At 46.3% G+C, this 21980-nt stretch overlaps 1 long non-coding RNA gene across 1 annotated transcript; it reads left to right on the top strand.

Moving 5' to 3' along the window:
• Positions 1-17972: 17972 nt before the first annotated feature.
• On the top strand, positions 17973-20048 carry LOC311368332. Its single transcript, XR_014639916.1, has 3 exons — positions 17973-18127; positions 18903-18965; positions 19949-20048. It is a non-coding gene; the product is annotated as an uncharacterized lncRNA (long non-coding RNA).
• Positions 20049-21980: the final 1932 nt, after the last annotated feature.

The raw sequence follows: 21980 nt of genomic DNA, 5'->3' as shown, positions 1-21980 counted from the left end.
GTCGACGGTTGCCGGTTGGTTTTCGTTGTTAATAACGTTTTTCTTTTGGTCTTTTCTGGTACGTCGCCGACCGCTGGTATCTGTCGGTTTGAGTGTGGGCACGAGAAATATGTCTTTGGTACCAGAAAGCTCATTCCACTTCCATCACCTTGAGGTCCCCTTGCCCCTGCCTCTGATGTCTGAAGACTGTAGGGGGGGGGTGGGGGGGGGCAAGAGAGCCGCTGTTGTCACATTTTCCTTTCACGGAGAATGTCAGGGATGCAGGGGAGGGGGGAAAAAATAAGGGCTGCTGTTGTTGTTGTTGAAGCAGGAGGGGGGACCAGGCTCTAAGGGCGGTTTGATCACAGACAATCACACCTCTGAAAACTCCAAGAAAATGTTCTAGGGGGTTGTCAGTGGTGGAGTGTGGGGGTGGAAGGGGGGGCGGGGGGGGGTGGGGGGGTGGGGGGCAGAATCCGATCAAGGTGTCCGTTAGTGTTCAGACAGACAACGGGTTGACAGACGGAGCTGTGGTTCTGCGAGGGTGGCGGTGACCCCTTAAACGTTGCGGTGCGCAGACAGAAACGTAAAGTGACTGCACATGACTCTGAGCGCATGTCGAGGGAAAGGGCCACCAACAACAACAACAACAACAACAACAACAACATTGTGTATTGATGACCTGGTGGGGGGGGCAGGGTCTTCCTCAAGGTTCCCCGTCTGAAAGGTTCCCCATAAAAGGATCGCCATGTTGTGTGTGTTGAGTGGTGTGTGTGTGTGTGTGCGTGTGTATGTATATACTGTATATATCTATATAGATATATAGATATAGATGGATATATAGGTGGCTAGAGATGGATATAGAGTTAGATATTTATAGATAAAGACAGTTGTGTGTGTGTGTGTGTGTGTGTGTGTGAGACTTTCGTGCGTTGTTCTGGCTCCCGCCCGCTTTGTGTAGCCACCCGTCCGTTTTCCGATCACCAATCACTCAGCTCGCACGACGACAAGACCATTATCCGCTTAAACTCTGCGCCCTTCCTCCTCTGCAGCACTGCTGAATGTGCTGAACGACACCGGGGCGACCAGGTGGAGTACGGAGGTGGAGCTGGTGGTGTTTTCACGCTGCAAGCGAGCGTGTCGATGTCTTTTAAGCACCGAGTCGTTGGGGGTCGGCAGTGGCTCAGGAGGCAGAGCGGGTTGACAGGTAACCGGAAGGTTGCTAGTTCAAGTTTCCTCATTGCTGAGTTTCCAGGTGTCCCCGAGCAAGTCGTCTCACCCTGTCTACTCCCGACCGAGGTGGCTGTCGCCCTGCATGACCGACTCCACCGTCGGTGTGTGTGAATGAAAGGTTGGTAGTCGCTTTGGAAGTCTCCGCAAAATCCCCTGAATGTAAAAAAAGAATAAAGAAGTTGTTGCACAGAGGTTGGGCATTGACCTGCGTAACCGTTTTCTGTTGCGAAAAGTGTGTGAACCAATTCCGTGAGTATGTGTCACTTGGAGAAAACAACAGTTATTGTTAGTGATGGACAGGGATGTCAGGAGGATGTATGAGCAAGCTCCACGGCTCGACTCATTGGGTCAATTCGGGCCGGTTTGGAGAAGGCTCGCGTCTACCCAGAGGACGGCTGTTTGTTGCGTTGCCAAGTGTGGACACAAAATAAAACCGTGGCTGTGTTTAGTGTTCCAGTACGCCGTCACATTAATCCTCGTAATTTATGCGTCCAATTTGAATAAAAGCCTACGCGTCGACCGCGTTAGAGGCGGATCGAGGGCGAGGTTGTGCGCACCACAGTTTGCGCGACAATATAATTCCTTCCCAAAGTTATTTCGTTTTTTAACGTGTTTAGTAGACCTTTCCCCCGCTGTCGGCCAACTGTATTTTGTTTTATTATTTGTATGGGAGTCCACAGCTCCGCCCCCAATCTGCCACTTAGTTAACTTGTCCCCGGGGGGGGGTCAGAACACTTTACAGTGCCTGGGGGCTGCTACTCCCAGCCGAGGTGCGAGCTGCGGCGTGGAGAGCTGACGGCGTGGGCGTGGGCGTGCGTGGCGTTCGTAACGTGTTTTCAGCCTCAGGCCTTAATGGCCGAGGTTCACGTGCTCTGCGGCGCTGTGGGGCTCGTAAACAGAGGCTCCCTTTGTTAGTTATGCTTTTAATAAAAAAATTTAAGTCTGGATTTATTGCTCCCTGATTCTACTGTAGTGTCATCTTTCTCTTATGTTAATTATATATTTTTATTTTAAAAATATAGTATAAAAGAGTGAAAGTGAAGTGTTATGATTAAATAATTGTTATTTTGTATATTCTTTCTATTTTGCATTTTAAATGTCTTCTTTGCTGGTTTGAATCTCCTCTGCTATGAGTCTTTTATTTCCTCACCTCCATTTTGAGACAACATTCTCCCACCCGGTCGCCCGTGTCTCGCTCGTATCGTCTATATCTGCCCATCTAACCGAGGTGGAAGTGTGCGTGAAGGGAAAATGGGATTGCTCGACTGGAGGGGAGAGGGAGCAGGGGGGCGGCGGGAAGAAAAAATAAAAATAAGAAACGACCCAATCGCTGCAAAGACTCAACCCAATCCAAATGGGCCCAATGCTGACAGCACAGCAGAACGCGGCCGCCAGAAATGTTGACTTAGCACCCGCGGCAATTCAGGCCACTGTTATGGCTCTTTAGACACAGTGGAAAGGTACCGTGGAAGTATCAAACTGCCACGGTCCGACCAAGACAGTACATCGGCCACTCTTATCACGCTCCCCGGACTGGTATGTGTGTGCCGTGTGTGTGTTATAACCCCAACACTTTTGCGATAGGCCGCCATTTTTTTCTTTTTTGTGCAGCAATATCGACATGGCTTAGCTGCGCTTTGTGGCTTTGGCTTCTATTTTTTTTTTGTTCCGTTCTGTTTCGCTTTCCTTTTTTTTTTTGTTGATGTTGTCCTTTAACCTCGAATCTGTGCAGGGGGGAATGAAAGAAAGATGCAGTGGTTCAGTGCAGGCAAAGCTCTAACGGAAGATAATTTATGTCCCGTTTGGGAGGCAGGGTCGGCCCTGAATGCCTGATGAGTCGTTGCACCTGCAGCCGCATACAAATGAACAGAGGAGGGGAAGGGTTAGTACTGGCGCCTCAAGGAAAGCTACCGGGATCTCTGCTGATCTCGCCTCTTAATTGGCTATCAAAAAGCAAAGGAAGACGATTTTTCACGAGTGTTTTTCACACAGGGTGCCATTTTTTTTTTTTTTGAGGGGGGGTTTGCAATCGCCGAAGGATTCAGTCGTGCAACCATGGCCACTTGACATTTCCTGTCTGACACTCGTCCCCTACGCGGTGCAATTAACAATGGCCCCCCCATTAACCACACAGTCGTGGGAGAATGCCATTTACTGGAAGTGAAAGGGTGAAATGTCACTGGAAGACGACGTGGATCCCGGGAAGAGCAAGCAGAGAGCTTCCGTTTCTGTCAAAAAAAAATGAAGCATATTCAACACGATTATCATTTAGTTATTCGCTGAATCCATCAACTTTCTACCTTTCTGAGATTTTTTTAGTATGTTAGTGGAATGCTTGAATATGATTGATTGGAGTTAAAATGTGTTTTTTGCTTAGAAGAATTTGCAGAGTAAACACATTCTATTCACTCAAACTCGTCTAAATGATAACCACATGCGTGTACTTTTTTTCAGCCCCCTGTCGCCTCGTGTTTTTAAACTGTAAAAATCTGATGAAATATTGTTGCGCGAGGAGAGATTTACAACTGTGTGAAACCAGCGGCGAATCCCACGAGTCAATCCCTCTCCTGCTAATCAAGATAATTGGAGAGTGTCATACAATCCGAGGTGGGGAGAGGTCATCCATTAATTTGATCAGAATCAGATCACTCTGATGACTTCCACGATATATATACCGCAGTAACTCAGCTCCCACTCCGACTCTCCCCCTCCGTGCGCATGTGACTTTGAGACCAATTGATTTTCTTTTTGTCTTTTAATCAATGGGGTAGAATTGAATCCTGGCGGTTGTAGGCCGTAGTGTCTCGGTGTGCCATGGACTTCTAGCCCAACCCCCCACATTGTAACCCCTGATGGAATGAGTGTCGGTCGTGCTCTACTCTGAGCTGTCTCCCCTGCTTCATCTGGGAGTCTGAGAGGAGGTGGGAGCCTGGAGTGCTGGAGAACAGGCTTCCATGCCACTGGTTTGATATGTGGATGGATGTTTGTCGTTTGTTCCAATCATTCTCCAGGCGAGAGTGTAGATCTGTGTCTCACCTAGCGCTTCGACGCCTCGTGTGGAAATGTCCGGGTTGATCTCGTCATTTTAACCTGCAATGTGTTCACGCGACGGAGACCCGGTATGGCCACAGGATAAATCAAGGTTGGATATCTGCTTTTGCTTCCTTTTTTCTGGAATTACATTACAGTACAAGAGTACAAGACAATATCACTCAATAACAGGAATGAGTTAAAAAAGCAACAACATTCAATTACATTTTATTTGTTTAGCCCTTAATCACAGGTACAATCTCAAAGGCTTAACAGGCCATAGAACAACATCCACATCACTGCACCCTTAGAGGGTGTGAAACAACCACCAGAGCAGCTGTTTATACCCTGTGCTCCCTAGGTCACCCTCTGCTGACACAAAGCAGAGGTCTTAGTAACGCCTAACGACCAGCTCAGATCAGGCGACCCAGCCGTCTGCCCGGTGACTTCCTGTGAACCTTGACATGTAGCGACGGCGTCACACTGTCACTCCCCAAACCTCACCCGTCTTTCCACTACCACTACCACCACCACTACCACCACCACTACCAATACCACCACTACCACTACCACCACCACCACCACCACCCTGTCACGGTGCAAGGCTTCCCCCGTGGTGCATCGGTGGCAGCCGCTGTGGGACGTCACTGGGGGGGGGGGGGATTTAATCAGTCATCATGTCAGAGCCGCCAGCACCCTCCCCCCACCCCACCCTTCCCTCAAGGGCCCCCCACCCCCCCTCCAGGTTCTGGCTCATTCAGCCAAATAATAAGCAGCCGATAACGGCACTTGCTGCTGAGCAGGCGGTGAACAGCCGCCTGCGGGCTGAGAGGGGTATGCGGAACAGGGGGGCTGGAGGTAGATAGTGAGGTGGTGGTGGTAGTGGAAGTGAGAGTCTGCTTCCACCGAAACACGCGGGGGATATCACCTTGGTTTCAAGGGCTGGAGCCGGCGTCGGTTTCCGCAGCGAGGCGCCCGAGGGTTTCGCTCGTCCCGGCGTTGGGCGTGCGTTCGGAGCGCGCCGGGTTTGAGGTGCGATATTCGACTCAGCGGGGGGGGCTCGGTCACGTGGGCGCGATGGCGAGGCTGTGCCAGGGCTTGCATCGCATTCGGGCAGACGGATGCAGAGCTGCCGTTACAGACACCTTGTGCGACGGGAGTACGAGGAGCACTTTTTAACAAGGGTGTAGGAGGTTGCCCACTTACTTCCCCCCCTCATGACTCCAGCCCGTAAAACGCTGCAAGCGTAGGCAATGTAAATGAAAAGACCCTCCCCCCACACACACACTGACTGAAAACACAATCCCTTCCCCTTGAGTCCACACTCATGGATTTTTGTCATTCCATAACAAGGGTCAGAGCTCGCCATTGTTCGGCCGTTGCATTCCTGGGCCCAGTGGTATTGACCAGTAACCGCCACAACCATCCATCATCCAGACGCAGAGAGTGACAGGAGGGACAGAGGAGAGTCTGGACGAGACGTCCTCCTCCCCAGGCATGTTGAACAGAGACACTCCCCCTCTTGTGTCCCGGCTCTGGCGCTGACCTGCCCTCGGTCTGACCCCCTGAGACTGTTGACACCAACATCTCCTCCGTGCCGGTGCGCCACAATGCCAAGTTGTATGTGTGTATTATGAGCTTGCTTGCACACATTGTATGCTTCGTCCGTTCATAGACCAATCGTACCCTTCTTTTGACACACAGTAGAATTAGGGGGAGGTGCATTGGCCAGGATGTTTTACTCCCGGTCAATACGTATTGGGTTCGATTCCCATTGGCCACAGCTTACCTGAAGGCCTCCTTGTACAAATCTTGAAGTACAGCTCCTTAATCACCTGTACTTTAATGTATCTCAAGTCACTTTGGATAAGAAGCGGCCGCTAAACAGCGAAATAGTAAATCATTTCTCCAGCAGTTGAAACATCTGATCCTAAACCACAACCTGTTAATCATTGATCGTCCCCCGCCTGATCTAATTCCACAACTATGCATTCGCGGAGCGAATAACTAGTTCACCACCGGTGAGTTATCCCGTGACACCGAGGCACGCCACTCGACCAATGAGCTCGACCTGAGGTCGGCGAGGGGTCAAACCATTATAGAATTCCTGTCCACGGTTATTAACGGAGTAGGTGTGGACGGGAAGGCCAATGGTCATCAGCTGAGGGGTGGACTTTACCGCTTGTGCTAAAAACGTCCTTCACACCGCTCCCTACCTTCCAATGGTAGGGAATGGTGGACTTTACACTTTACGCTAAAAATGTCCTCCCCCCCGCTCCCTAACTTCCAACGGTAGGGAGTGGGTGATTTTAAGCTTTACCCTAAAAACGTCCTTCACACCGCTGCCTACCCTCCAAAGTTAGGGAGTGGGGGATTTTATGCTTTACGCTAAAAACATCCTTCACACCGCTCCCTACGGTTGATCCTTTGTATCCGCTCTGTCTATTTTGTCTACTTAACCCGGTTCCTCTTTGTATAAACCTCTTCTGCACAACAAAGACGTTAAATAATATTGCGGGAAGACACTGAGCGTGTTTTCATACGCACTTGGAGAAGGAACAGAAAGGATCTAACGTGGGGTCCACATAGCGAGACTTCCCCCCCCCCCCCCCCCCACCCTTTCGCCCACATTTCCTCTGGCCGGACCGGTCCGTTTAGCAGGGGGTTCTGCTGTCGCTGACAAGTGCTGTGAAAGGTTAGGCCGCTGTAATCTTGTTTATGTTTTTGGTCGGCGCTAAGCCCCTCCGTAAGCCAGCTTTGTGTCAAACACAGCTGGGCAGGCGGCTTATAATTGCAGCTGGACAGGAATAATTGGACGGGCAACTTGGAGGCAGCCGGGCCTCCACACACAGGTAGTTTACTGATCCGAGCGCTCAGCTGGGATCAATACAGGACGTCTTTTTTTTCTCGTTTTGCAGGGCCCAGAACTGCATGTACTTCATACTCATTTCATTACGCTATTCTGGTCCAACTGTAATGGCAGTTGGAGACTTAAGTGCGCTTTATTGCTCCGGGCGGCATTGGGTACTGGGTCAGACAGATGGTTTCGACCATACGTTCTTCAATAGTTTTAAATAGACCCTTTTAGAGCTCAAATATACATTAAACATTATGTGTTGTAATGTGGCGAAAGTGTTTTCCTAGTATACATGACGAAATGGCTGTAAGCGATGGCGATGGATGGCCGTTGAACCGCTGGTCCATCGATGGTCCAATGAACCGAGGAGGTTGGTGACTCGATGCAGCGGAAGTGATCGGTCAGCAGTGATCAGTCAGTCGCGCATCGTCCACGGCGCACAGTGCTTATGTACCTCGCTGAAGGACATCTTTGCTTTATTTAACCCGAGTTCCTTAGTTGCGACGTCGGACAGACCCATGGTGTTGTACAGCTCACTGCCTCGGGCGTTTTTGTTTGTTTGCTTGGATTACACAATACATTAATACTTAAATTGACACCATCGTTGCCAGCCAAACTAATTGCATCTGTGCAGTCGAATTGCCCTCCGTGTAATAAGCACAGTGTACCCAAAAAGATGCACTCACTTCTCCTTTTGAATTTGTTTCATAGATCATCGTCTTGAGAGGGCCAATTTGGTTTAGAAGCAAAGTCTGGGTTTTAATTGTATTGCTGTTGCATCATTGTAAAAGATGAAATTGAGCAGAAATTCCTTTTTTCTTTTTCTGCCTTGGATCGATTTCCCTCGGGGGGGGGCGGTGGAAGGGAGATGGAGGGGGTCCATTTGTAACCTTCCCAACCTCTGTGCTGTATGCAAACAGGGCTACAGCTAAGCAAAACAGGAAGATACCACAGCCATCACCGAGGCCTTTCAGCGGTAACATCGGGCGTCTATCGACAATGGCAGCGCTGTAATCCCTGCACATCAGGGGCTGCTCTTTTTCTGCTGAGAAGACGAAAGCGCGAGAGGCTTTTGTCATGCCGTGGCAGCCCCCCAGAAAAAAACCCTGGCGTTAATCGCCACCTATTTCTGGGCCCTGCGCGGCGGCGGCGGTGGCGGCGGTGGCGGCGGTGGCGGCGGTGGCGGCGACCGTAATCCTTTCGTTCCGTCAGAATGTCAGCGCCAACAGGTGGCGGGGTCGATGGGTCGGTGGGTGTCCTGTGTGGGTTCCTTGATGGCCCCCCCCTGGTCGTCCGCGGCGACGGCCGCGGCGGCTCAGGGCGACTGGCTGCTCGTCGGCGGCGGCGCCACAGAGGCGAACGCCGTGCATTGTGGGGCCCAAAGGGGCTGACGGCCGCAGCTTTTGTTTTGCTGGCGTGTTTTTTTTCAGTCGCCACACTGTGCCCGCTGATGTCCCGCAGCGCGCCGCGTGACGGCGAGCTCTCCGCTCACGCCCCCGTCGCCGCGCCCAGCATATGCGTTGGTTCCTCCCCCGTGCATACGACACCGCCCCCACCTACCCCCCCACCCCCCCCCCCCCCCCCCCCCTCCTCTCTGGAAGCCATCTGTCTCTCGTGCCTCGTTCCACCCCCACCACCCACTGACTTTCCCTTCATGCCAGTTCTGCTCTTTCTTTCTTTCTTTCTTTCTTCCTTCAGAGACCTTCTTTTACATTAACTTTAATGGTATGTAAGATATACAGAGCGGTTATTTTCTTGACCCTCTCCCCACACTACGGACAAACGCGTGTGGCACAGAATACTGAAAGCCACATTAAGACTTGAAGTGTGTGTGTGTGTGTGTGTGTGTGTGTGTGTGTGTGTGTGCGTGTGCGTGGAGATCAAAGTGCTGTTTGATGTAATGGTTTGCTTTATGTAATATCCTCTGTTCCCATTAGCTTTTCCATCACTGCACGTACGAGTCTCACCGCTTCGAGTTGTTATTCAATTGAACAAAAACGGCGTCAACTCAGACCTGTGTGTGGGGTCGTTACAATAGGGGCCTTTTTAATATGAAATAAGGTGTCAAAGGGCATTTACTTCTCTGTATCTTTGGTGTGGTTCATGACACTCAATGGACATGAAAACATACCACCGGTGAGCTACCGCTAGCTACTGCTACCGGTGAGTCATCAAAGAGGAACTTTAATTAGAAGTGACCTATTCCAATGTATGATTTATAGGGTCAGGCATCTGGCCTAAGGAAGCACACAATACCTCCCATTGCTGCCAGCATTCCCTGCTTGTTGCAAACCACTGCCTCAACTGCACAAATGCAAACAACAAAATGCTAATCCTAGAAGCTGTAGGCAACCATGTCAGGGAGATCACTCTGCCTTTAATGTTTTTCAACAGTTTGCAATGAATCGCTTAAGTCGTTTCTGTTTTTTTTAAACAGGATATGGCACATCACTTCACATTCAATGACCAGACAGTGCGTCGGTGGACAGGGCTAGCCAACTTTGATCTGAAGTGGTTGTTTTTGCCTGCGACGCGCCCAGTAACACACTTTGATTCAAGAGGAAAGGCACACAGACTGCTTCAAAGGGCCGTTAGAATGTCGCTTCACACAGTTCAATACATAAATACACACGGACGCACGTACGCACAGACAACGATAACATTAACCCACCTCAAAAGTTGATAAGTAAGGATTTCTGTCTCAATGACTCATTGAAACATTGAAATGAAACATTGCCTTAATTCGGGGCCGTGATTACAGTTGATGGTTATCCAAGATACTGTTTAAAACCTCCGTAAAAAGATATTATCCTTTGACGGGCTACAATAAATTATTAATCCTTAGAACAAAAGCACCTGGAAAAACTGCCTCAGGCGCACAACAGTAGATTGTCCACAGACGCGTCAATCATCGTCAAACTGTCAGGCTGTCGCAGATTAGTCATGTATTAGCACGGCTCTCATTCAGCACTCCCTATGACAGGTTAATTTTAAACACCTATTCTTCCTTGACATATTTAGCTGATTGCCGACGTACTGGATGAGCACATCTCCCTTGCACTGCGTTCTGTAAGAAGTGCCCACACCTGCACAACCCATAAAACACCAGCCTCCTCCTAAAGAACCGCCCTGCCTCATAGCCCAAACCACTGTGCCGGAATAATGCATTGCGGCCCTTGCAGGAACGGAAAGATTCGTATCATTCTCCCTCCTCCTGCTGTCTCCCTCAGGGATTTAATGTTAAATATGAGTTCCCGTGGGATTCACCGGGGAGATAGTCACGGCACAGCAAAATGGCTTCCTTGTGTTGAACTTTGTATACAATTTAGTGTGGAGTGATAAGGCTGAGGTTAATAGTGGTGAGTGTACCGGTTTGGAAAAGGGATGATGAGGAGCTGGATTAAAAGAGGAGTCTAAAAACAATTTCCTCGAGGAATCTATTTTTGTTTTATCCTATCTATCTCCGTTATCATGCATGCAAACAGTGAATATGATTTTTATTATTATTTGTTTTGGAATGCAATGTTTGGCCTTTCCTGGAACAATTCCGAGATTATTTTTCCCATTTTCCGCAACCTGCTTCTTCACTCAGCCGGAGATTAGAATGTCTCTTTGTTGGGTATCCCTTAGGAATAAAAGAAGTGGACTTTTTTTTTCTTTTCTATTACAACTGAAGCACACACACACACACACACACACACACACACACACACACACACACACACACACACACACACACACACACACACACACCACCTCACCCATGAGACATGTTTTTCCCCTGCAACTCTAATCCTAGCCTGTCTATATTTATCACCAGTTCAATTACTTTTCCGTTTTTTCGGCAGAGAATTCCACCGCGCTATATTGCTCTTGGTGTGTGTTGCCGGCCCCACAGATTTATGCCCGCGTCGCTGGGACTCTGTTCAATTTTCTGCATGGCTACATGTGGCCGGTGGCATCGGCATTGCGTTTCACCGTTCCTCTCTTCCCAACGTTGTGCGTTGGGAAGTCTGCACCACACAGTCCCGCCCCCCATCCTTGTAATTTCTTCCAGACTTCAGGCATTTATGTCACTTTTCACCGCTGGCTTTTGTAGGGCTGATCATTCTTGGCCAGACTCAGTTCTCAAGGTCCGTGCGTGTGTCACACACACTTGTGTCACACACTTGTATCCGGAGCACGCAGTTGTGTGCGAACCTTAACACGATTTGTGACTATACTGACGGCGTGTGTATGCAGGGCCCTCCTCCCTCCCTCCCTCCCCTCCCATCTACCCCCCACACCTGGGTTATTAATTTTAAAGTAGTAAAATGTGAACCTTTTTGAAAGGTCAAGCCTTTCTTCCTTGCCCGCGCGGGAAGGGAATGAATAATACAACGGCGCAAATTTGTTAGCACAATTATATTGGACATGAAACCTTAAAGTTTTATAAAGTACGTCTCTCACCGGTTCCTGTCATGAGTCGATTCAGCGTCCAGGTTCGGCTTTTGGGGGTTCAGAGACGGTTCTGTTCCCCTGAGCTCCACACAAAGGTGTCTTCTTTGAGGGCTAATAGAGCCTGGTGATTGGTTTGTGGTTGGCAGTTCCGGCCCCCCGGCCACGGATAAATAGTGTGACGGCCGCACGCACTGCATCATCTGAAAGGGGGATGAGTAAACTACAAACCGCTTCATCAAGTCGCCGGCGTCCCGTCTGAGCTGGGACCTTGGGTGGCGTTGACCGATGACCGCCGACGTCGCGCCATCACTCATATCCCGAACTCCGTCGGAACGGAACCACCTCCGCCGGGCACGGTGTCTCTTGGGCCACGTCTTTTTGCCTCACTTTTGATTGGCCGTTCGCTTTGGAGAGCCACCAATCACGTCCGCCCATCAGCCTTTTAGCCAAATGTGAATGTTTCAATGACAACATTTGCCACGTTGGTAATCAGTCAGGTTGGGTGTAGATTCGGTTGGATAAAGTACACAGACCCCGGCTTCTCACAAGGACGAATGACCTCCACCCAGACATGTCCATAAATCGCCCCCCCCCCCCTGCCCGCCAGTACATGAATACCATTCCAACACTGTCGAGGCTCTGGACCCAACGGACCGTGGCTGTCTAAACCCCCCCCTCCCTCCCTCCCTCCCCCCTTACCTTCCCCCCCAAAAACCCCAATTTTCTGCCCTCTCCTTCTCCTCATTCAGATTCCTCTAATGTCCGCGCCTGACAGCTTAAAATAATGACGTGGCGACCCGCCTGCCCGTCCACAATGGAGACATAGAGAAATCTGCTTCCTGCTTGGCGGCCGGCCAACGGGTTGGGGATGGGGGGGGCGGGGGGGGGGGGGGGGGGGGGGGGGGGAAACGACGACTAAGGGGCCCGGGGGGTTGGGGGGAGGGGGGGGGGTCACGCAGCCCATTAGCCAGTTGATACCGGTACAGTTATGGCTCTCTTTGTAGGTGCAATGAAAGGGTTGACATGGCCCCGAATGGCTGCCCCCTCGTTAGGGGGGTCCTGGGCTATCTCGCTTGTCTCCCACCCCCCCCTCCCCCTCCCCATTCCCCCCCTCCCCTGTTGGGCCTGAATGGGCACATTGTGAGTTCATGTGCTCCTGGGTCTGGCCTGTAGACTAGTGACCCCCCCCCCCCCCCCCCCTTACACACACACTTATTCTCTCTCGCCCGCTCTCTCTCGTCAAACCATGTCATCGGCACCTCACGTCCTGACACACACCAGATCACGTATATTAAATGTGCCTTTTCTATGTGCACGCACGCACACACACACACGCGCACACGCACGCACACACACGTGCACGCTTACACATGCCATTGGAGTAATTCACCCAAATATACAGTGTTGTTACATGTCAAGGGCGAGATAACACTGAGATGGGATTGGACAGGCCCCAGTAGACTCACACATGCACGTATTATTATTTCACACACTCCCGCAGTGTCCACACACACACACACACACACACACACACACTTTGCGCATACACTTTGCGCATACACGCACGCACGCACACACACACACACGCGCTCTTCCTCTCCGGTTTATTGGAAACACATCTGTCCTCCCCCTCACCTATGTGTCAAGGTTGCGTTCGCTGCGTGGGTTGCCTTCAGAATTAGAAAAAGAAAAGGGTCAAGTTCCCTAAAGGTGGGGGAGGCGGGGCAGGGCATTAGGGGCAGGAGAGGTCGGCAGGGGGCAAACGCAACCAAAACAGCAGTCAGAATAGAGCCGGCCGTAACTTGACCCGAGCTCCAAATGAGAAGCAGGTTTTTCAGTGCATGGGGAGGCTCTGGGTGGAAGGGAAGTGTGTGTGTGTGTGTGTGTGTGTGTGTGTGTTGGGGGACCCTGTCACCCCTTTAGTTTGTCCTCTCAATTACCCCACTTTTTAAATTTGACAGCAGTGTACACCAAACTGCTGGCGTTTATGTCCTGCCCCAAGTAGGGGGGGGTGTGTGTGTGTCGTGTGTGTGTGTGTGTGTGTGTGTGTGTGTGTGTGTGTGTGTGATCATCACTAGCGCTCTATCCAGTGGAGAGAAGCACAGCTGTGCTGAACGGACGGCATTTTGAGCATCATGGTTGCCTCTGAATCACAAAACACACCAGACACGCAAAGGTTTTAGTGGGGGGGGGTGGGGGGGGGGGGGATGGTGTATTTATATGAATAACATTGGATTAGTGTCCATGATTGTGACTCATTGGTTTTTCGGTTTGGAAGGATGATTAAATAGTCAAGATGTTCTGCAGCCTCTCTGGTCAGCGTTGAGACGATGTTGCGTGCAACATAACATCATAACATCATCAACGTTAGTAAAAGAATCACACACACACACACACACACACACACACACACACACACATACGAGCTACTGGGGCCTGTGACGCATCGATCATCCATAATGACGGATGCCATAACCCAGAGACAGAGAGGTGGAGCCAATAACATGCTGGAGGACATCCAGGGGGAAATGAAGACTCTTATTAGACTCTTATTGTGTTGACATGACCAACAGGATGGCGTGCACTACGGCGTGTGTTTGTGTGTGTATGTGCACTCGCTGTGGTCTCTCCGTGGGTTTAATCTCGGCGAGTGGAGGGAGTACTGGTCGTGAGGAACGAGGAAGCAAGCGACTGAGACTGCATAATCTGCACGTGACTCCCCTAAGCCGCCACTCGCCCGAGTCAATTCCGATCGGCTCGGCCTGACTTTAATTTGACCCCCTGGGAGTTGGACGGTGGTGCATTGTGAACGGGCCATATCGGCTTCTTTTGGTTTGGGGTGGAGCGTCGACCCGTCGTCATGACAACACCGGGCCATCGCGTCACGTCGGACTCGACGACGTCTCCTGGCCCGTTTCCTGCGTGTCGGTTTGGATCCCGGTGGTGTGACGCGATCACTCATTAACGCCGTTGTTTTATTATTAACTTTATTATTAACGCTTGACTCACACCATTACCTCACTGATTACGGCATGGTAGCCATCGTCACCGTGTGTGTGTGTGTGTGTGGGTGTGGGTGTGTGTGTGTCTGTCTGTCTGGGTGTGTGTGTGTGTGTGGACACAAGCTTTTGGGTCAACAATGCGTCACCGCTGGATCTGAATCAACTTCCTCCAGAGACGCACCCGGGCGGACTCGGCGGTTTGCACTTCACCCTCCTTCACTCGCCGGTAAAAACATAGGTAACACTTTACAATAAGGTACACAGAAACGTAGGTAGTTACTGAGGAACGAATGAGTAACGAATGAGGAACGAATGAGGAACGAATGAGTAACGAATGATGAACGACGAAGTGACAGTTACTCAGTAACTACTGAGGAGTTACTGGTAAACAGACCAGGGGACTACTGAGGAACGAATGAGTAACGAATGAGGAACGAATGAGTAACGAATGATGAACGACGAAGTGACAGTTACTCAGTAACTACTGAGGAGTTACTGGTAAACAGACCAGGGGACTACTGTATTCGTTACTGAGTAACGAATGATGAACAACCAGGGGCCCTAAAGTGACAGTTACTCTGTAACTACTGAGGAGTTACTGGTAAACAGACTAGGGGATACTGTATTAATGAATCATTCTGTGAAATAGCAAACTGACCAATTGATTATGAAAGCAACTGAATTTTCCTGGATTTCACAATTAGTTAATAAATTAACAACGCACAGACGGGATGATTGTCATATTTTAATAAAGATATTGACAATACATACATTCATATTCACATTTAAGGTTTATTATGTGGCATTAGTAATGTTGAAGGCTTAAAAGCAATTGTCCACCACTGCAGGGCACGCTTTAAACCTGCCTCCCTTGGTTTCAAGCGCTGTCGAGGGCTGGCTTGGGTCCCACACTGGATCGACTGGTAGAGCTGGATCTGACTGATGAGTTGTTACTCTTTCGCGATCCATTCGTTCACCAGTAGTTAAGCTTCATGAATCATTCGTTTACCAGTAGTGAAGCTTTTTGTGTACCTTCATGTAAAGTAATGCATCATACTGAGTTGTTACTCTTTCGCGAACCATTCGTTCACCAGTAGTTAAGCTTCATGAATCATTCGTTTACCAGTAGTGAAGCTTTTTGTGTACCTTCATGTAAAGTAATGCATCATACTGAGTTGTTACTCTTTCGCGAACCATTTGTTCACCAGTAGTTAAGCTTCATGAATCATTCGTTTACCAGTAGTGAAGCTTTTTGTGTACCTTCATGTAAAGTAATGCATCATACTGAGTTGTTACTCTTTCGCGAACCATTCGTTCACCAGTAGTTAAGCTTCTTGAACCATTCGTTTACCAGTAGTGAAGCTTTTTGTGTACCTTCATGTAAAGTAATGCATCATACTGAGTTGTTACTCTTTCGCGAACCATTCGTTCACCAGTAGTTAAGCTTTATGAATCATTTGTTTACCAGTAGTGAAGCTTTTTGTGTACCTTCATGTAAAGTAATGCATCATACTGAGTTGTTACTCTTTCGCGAACCATTCGTTCACCAGTAGTTAAGCTTTTTGAACCATTCGTTTACCAGTAGTGAAGCTTTTTGTGTACCTTCATGTAAAGTAATGCATCATACTGAGTTGTTACTCTTTCGCGAACCATTCGTTCACCAGTAGTTAAGCTTTATGAATCATTCGTTTACCATTAGTGAAGCTTTTTGTGTACATTCATGTAAAGTAATGCATCATACTGAGTTGTTACTCTTTCGCGAACCATTCGTTCACCAGTAGTTAAGCTTCATGAATCATTCGTTTACCATTAGTGAAGCTTTTTGTGTACCTTCATGTAAAGTAATGCATCATACTGAGTTGTTACTCTTTCGCGAACCATTCGTTCACCAGTAGTTAAGCTTTTTGAACCATTCGTTTACCAGTAGCGAAGCACTTTCGGGTTAGTTATAAAACCCCAAACCACTGTTGATGACAATGAGGGATCTACAGCTACTTTAGTTAAAAATGTATGCAACATAGGGAAATATATATATATATATACTGCGCTCATGACACATAATAACATATAACATAATAACAGGATAATATAGAAAATATTAACAATTTAAAACACAAACAGAAACAAAAAAAGGCATTTTAAAATGTAACAAAAATAAAGGCTGCACTTTTAACAAGGCATTTCTGAAGAACACTGAAAAAATCTAACAAAGAAAAGAAGTTTCAACAAAACTCAATGAAATGTTATTGGTGTTCGTGGCCAATGTCATGCAGCAATCTGCCAAGGAAGAAGACCCATTTTCTCCTCCTCCAGGTAGCTCCAAATCTCCCCCTTCCATACTGTGATAAAGTAGTAGAAGACAGAAAAATAAACATTAGGACCGACAATTAATAAAAAATTCTAGAACATGTCAAAGTCAAAGATTATTTTGTTTGCACGGTTAAGAAATTATGCTGGTCCTCTGGCCAAAACGATGTGAATTTGATGAGTTTCAAAGTGTTTTTAAAGCCTAAGAAGGCATAAGTCATAACTGTGTGCATGACACAATAATAACATTCAATTACAACAATTACAATTACTCAATAACTGTGGTATAATGACCGTATACCACAGCCTGTCGTGATCTATTGCTTAATTATATTATTTAGATATAGAGCTCCGGGAGTGCTGCGATTCACTCTAGTCTGGACTGCAGGGAGTGAACGCTGATTGGCTGTTATGTTACGTCCCTCAGGGAGTGAACGCTGATTGGCTGATGATACCCCTTCAGAAACATTTATATAGAAATTAGAAGATAAAATGAACATACCGTGATATAATACGGCATTACCGTATATGCCTCAAATCATACCGTGATATAAATTGTAGTCCATACCGTACAGCCCTACTGCATACCTTACCTATAAATGTATTTCATCCAGCTGAATAGGGACAATTTGCTCCTCTCAAAAAGTGACCCGCACCTCACTGACTTCCTCGTCGTTTTCCCTCTATGTTTATTACGTCGGCACTGCCTACAGAAGACAACACATTTCTTCATGATAAATATTAATGTTACTGAACTTGAATTTATAACATGACATATCAGTAAACAAAGGAAGTCATCGATAAAAACCGTACCAAAAAAAGAATACTTACCACTGCAGTCCGTCAACGTTTGCGTTTTCCTTCATTTTCATTCTCTTTTTGCAGAGTTTGCATTTTATTTTGGCTTTAAGTAACTTCTTCTTTTGGAGCCATTTTATCAATTTTAATTTCTTTTTAAAAGTCTGTCTTCCCTCAATAAGACTGAGTACTTTAGCGTGCAGGGTCATGATAACTTCGCATCAAACCGTCTTCCTGTCTTGCACATGCGGACCCACAATGCAATTCGGGAGTGTCCCTTGTCGTCGACGGACGTGTACAGTGGGTAGGGGCACGTTATACGCAGATCGTTTTACCCCATGCGTCGGACACGCCCACTCTCTTCCGTCGACGGGCAAGGAGGTCGTGCAGAAGGACTTGACAATGGAGACTCAGCGAAAGAGTAAGAGAAAAAGGCAGCCCACGGAAGAGCTTCCACATGTAGAGACAGCCATGTTAGAATGTAAGTACATGCTTTAAAGTTATTTCATTATTAATTGAGAGTGTAATGATTCGGTCACATTGCTTAGCTTCCTAAAATGAGCTAATTTGACATCGTACCACGTCTGTTCTATCACGTATTTTTTGTCCTTGCTAGCTAACCTTGTCACTAATAACCAATGGATTGCTAGCTGGCTAGATAGCCGACGTTGCAAGCAAATTTTAATTATCTGTCAAACACAAAAGTTTAACTCTTAACTAGGTCAAAAGACCGACGTTTCAACCACTTATCTAATGTTAAATTAGGCGAGTCAGTTACCACGTCTTTGAATAGTTTTTGGAGTTGTTTTTAACTACTAAAAAACCCGAAGACTGCTACATTACACTGTTATAGTGCTATTACGGTAATACCTTTCTCCCTGTTTTTTTTCTTTTCATTTTAGTCCATAGTTACAGTATGTAATGTTAACAACTGAATCTCTCAAACATGTCTTCTACACAATGGACTGCATGTGGAACCATGACAAATGAATTGATGATGATTTGTCATAAATCAAAATGACATATGATCATACATATTATTATTACATATTATAACATTAAAGACAATGGATAATGTCATTGCCCAAAGTGAATAAAACCCTTATTTCTTAACTAACTGTATTTTTTTTTTTTTAAGGTATCCATACAATTTTCAAATGAACAAAAACGTCACTCTGTATGCATTCATCAATATCCTTCATAAGGTTTTGAGCCCCTTACACCAACCATTCTTTCTGTGCTCCAAAATGTTACAGCGCCATCGAGTCAGCGGGAACAATCCGAACAGCGCAGTAGCCAAACTGCAGCAGAGGAAGCAGGTAATTATTTTTTTATTTTAAATGTTAAGCATACTTAACAGATATACTCAGATTCATGTGACTGTGAAATGTAGTTGTACACAGTATAATGATTAATAACTGATGAACGTCACTATGAAAACACTATAATAGTGTTACTTTTAAACCTCTTTTCTACTTCCTGGTTTTATGATGTTAAAATAAGGGTGCTCACCTTAACTGGTTGAAGGCTAGTGTCTAGAGGGGATCCAAGACAAGAGGATGCTAGTAATATTTACTCCATTTGTACTTGAACATTGCAGTAACCAAGTATCTACCTTTACATGATATCGTAACCGGAAAGTGCTTTGGGAATGGGAAGGAACTTAGAACAGCAATGACATAAATTAGATTGAGGTCAGTTAAGCCACTTTAAGTTAGTCTACTAAGTAGAAAATAAAAAAGTTTTTGGTTATGGTTATATTCATGGTGCTGGATTAATTGATCAATTCTTACCCATTTATTTAACGAGCTAGGTGGTCAGCTGGTCCCAAGTCTGCTTATAATATCAAAGCCACGTCTGAACACGTCTGACTGTTCAATACATGACTGTTCAAAGCAGCATAATGGATGAAGCTACAGCAGGAACATGGCTTTCAAATAACACTAAACAATATAATCCACTTATTCTACCACTTGTCTAAACTATACAGTACTCCCACTTTACTCTCTAGTTGTGCTCATTTGATTTATAATAACCTACTGTTAAAGAGTACAGATAATACTACTTGAATAGACAGTACACTCACAGTACTCTTGATACTACTGGAAATTACAATTTAATAATTATTATTATTATAACTCTGTACATTCATTACTCTAGAATGTAATTTAGAACTAACTTGCCACTATATAACCCTAATACAAGAATAGTATTAATACTAGTAAACCCCTAACCAACTGCACTACCATCATCCTGACAAAATACTACTGTTAATACATGTTTATAATTTTCTTTGTTTCAGTCCTCACCCCAGAAGAGGCGATGGATCGCTACAGCCGTGTCAGATGAAGAGAGCTGGTTTTTGTTTTGTTTTTAGAGTGCCTTTTTTTGTTACATTTTAAAATGTCTTTTTTTGTTTCTGTTTGTGTTTTAAATTGTTAATATTTTCTATATTATCCTGTTATTATGTTATTGTTATTATGTGTCATGAGCGCAGTATATGTATATATATTTCCCTATGTTGTATACATTTTTAACTAAAGTGGCTGTAGATCCCTCATTGTCATCAGTGGTTTGGGGTTTTATAACTAACCCGAAAGTGCTTCGCTACTGGTAAACGAATGGTTCAAAAAGCTTAACTACTGGTGAACGAATGGTTCGCGAAAGAGTAACAACTCAGTATGATGCATTACTTTACATGAAGGTACACAAAAAGCTTCACTACTGGTAAACGAATGATTCATAAAGCTTAACTACTGGTGAACGAATGGTTTGCGAAAGAGTAACAACTCAGTATGATGCATTACTTTACATGAAGGTACACAAAAAGCTTCATACTGGTAAACGAATGATTCATAAAGCTTAACTACTGGTGAACGAATGGTTCGCGAAAGAGTAACAACTCAGTATGATGCATTACTTTACATGAAGGTACACAAAAAGCTTCACTACTGGTAAACGAATGATTCATAAAGCTTAACTACTGGTGAACGAATGGTTCGCGAAAGAGTAACAACTCAGTATGATGCATTACTTTACATGAAGGTACACAAAAAGCTTCACTACTGGTAAACGAATGATTCATAAAGCTTAACTACTGGTGAACGAATGGTTCGCGAAAGAGTAACAACTCAGTATGATGCATTACTTTACATGAAGGTACACAAAAAGCTTCACTACTGGTAAACGAATGATTCATAAAGCTTAACTACTGGTGAACGAATGGTTCGCGAAAGAGTAACAACTCAGTATGATGCATTACTTTACATGAAGGTACACAAAAAGCTTCACTACTGGTAAACGAATGATTCATGAAGCTTAACTACTGGTGAACGAATGGTTCGCGAAAGAGTAACAACTCAGTATGATGCATTACTTTACATGAAGGTACACAAAAAGCTTCACTACTGGTAAACGAATGATTCATGAAGCTTAACTACTGGTGAACGAATGGATCGCGAAAGAGTAACAACTCATCAGTCAGATCCAGCTCTACCAGTCGATCCAGTGTGGGACCCAAGCCAGCCCTCGACAGCGCTTGAAACCAAGGGAGGCAGGTTTAAAGCGTGCCCTGCAGTGGTGGACAATTGCTTTTAAGCCTTCAACATTACTAATGCCACATAATAAACCTTAAATGTGAATATGAATGTATGTATTGTGAATATCTTTATTAAAATATGACAATCATCCCGTCTGTGCGTTGTTAATTTATTAACTAATTGTGAAATCCCAGGAAAATTCAGTTGCTTTCATAATCAATTGGTCAGTTTGCTATTTCACAGAATGATTCATTAATACAGTATCCCCTAGTCTGTTTACCAGTAACTCCTCAGTAGTTACTGAGTAACTGTCACTTTAGGGCCCCTGGTTGTTCATCATTCGTTACTCAGTAACGAATACAGTAGTCCCCTGGTCTGTTTACCAGTAACTCCTCAGTAGTTACTGAGTAACTGTCACTTCGTCGTTCATCATTCGTTACTCATTCGTTCCTCATTCGTTACTCATTCGTTCCTCAGTAGTCCCCTGGTCTGTTTACCAGTAACTCCTCAGTAGTTACTGAGTAACTGTCACTTCGTCGTTCATCATTCGTTACTCATTCGTTCCTCATTCGTTCCTCATTCGTTACTCATTCGTTCCTCAGTAACTACCTACGTTTCTGTGTACCTTATTGTAAAGTGTTACCAAAACATAGAAGCATAGAAGAAGATGACATAGAAACGTAGAAGAAGAAGAAGCAGGCGCTCGTTTCTTCTCCTTCTTTGTGCCCTCGCATACCAAACGCGTGGACACGACCGGGCGTTCGAGCATCAAAGAGAGCAGATCAACGCTTGGTG

The sequence above is a fragment of the Micromesistius poutassou genome (assembly GCF_964030765.1).
Source record: "Micromesistius poutassou genome assembly, chromosome: 23".
Classification (NCBI taxonomy): Eukaryota; Metazoa; Chordata; class Actinopteri; order Gadiformes; family Gadidae; genus Micromesistius; species Micromesistius poutassou.
The sequence above is the reverse complement of the archived record's forward strand: the minus strand, read 5'-3'. Positions and strand labels throughout refer to the sequence as shown.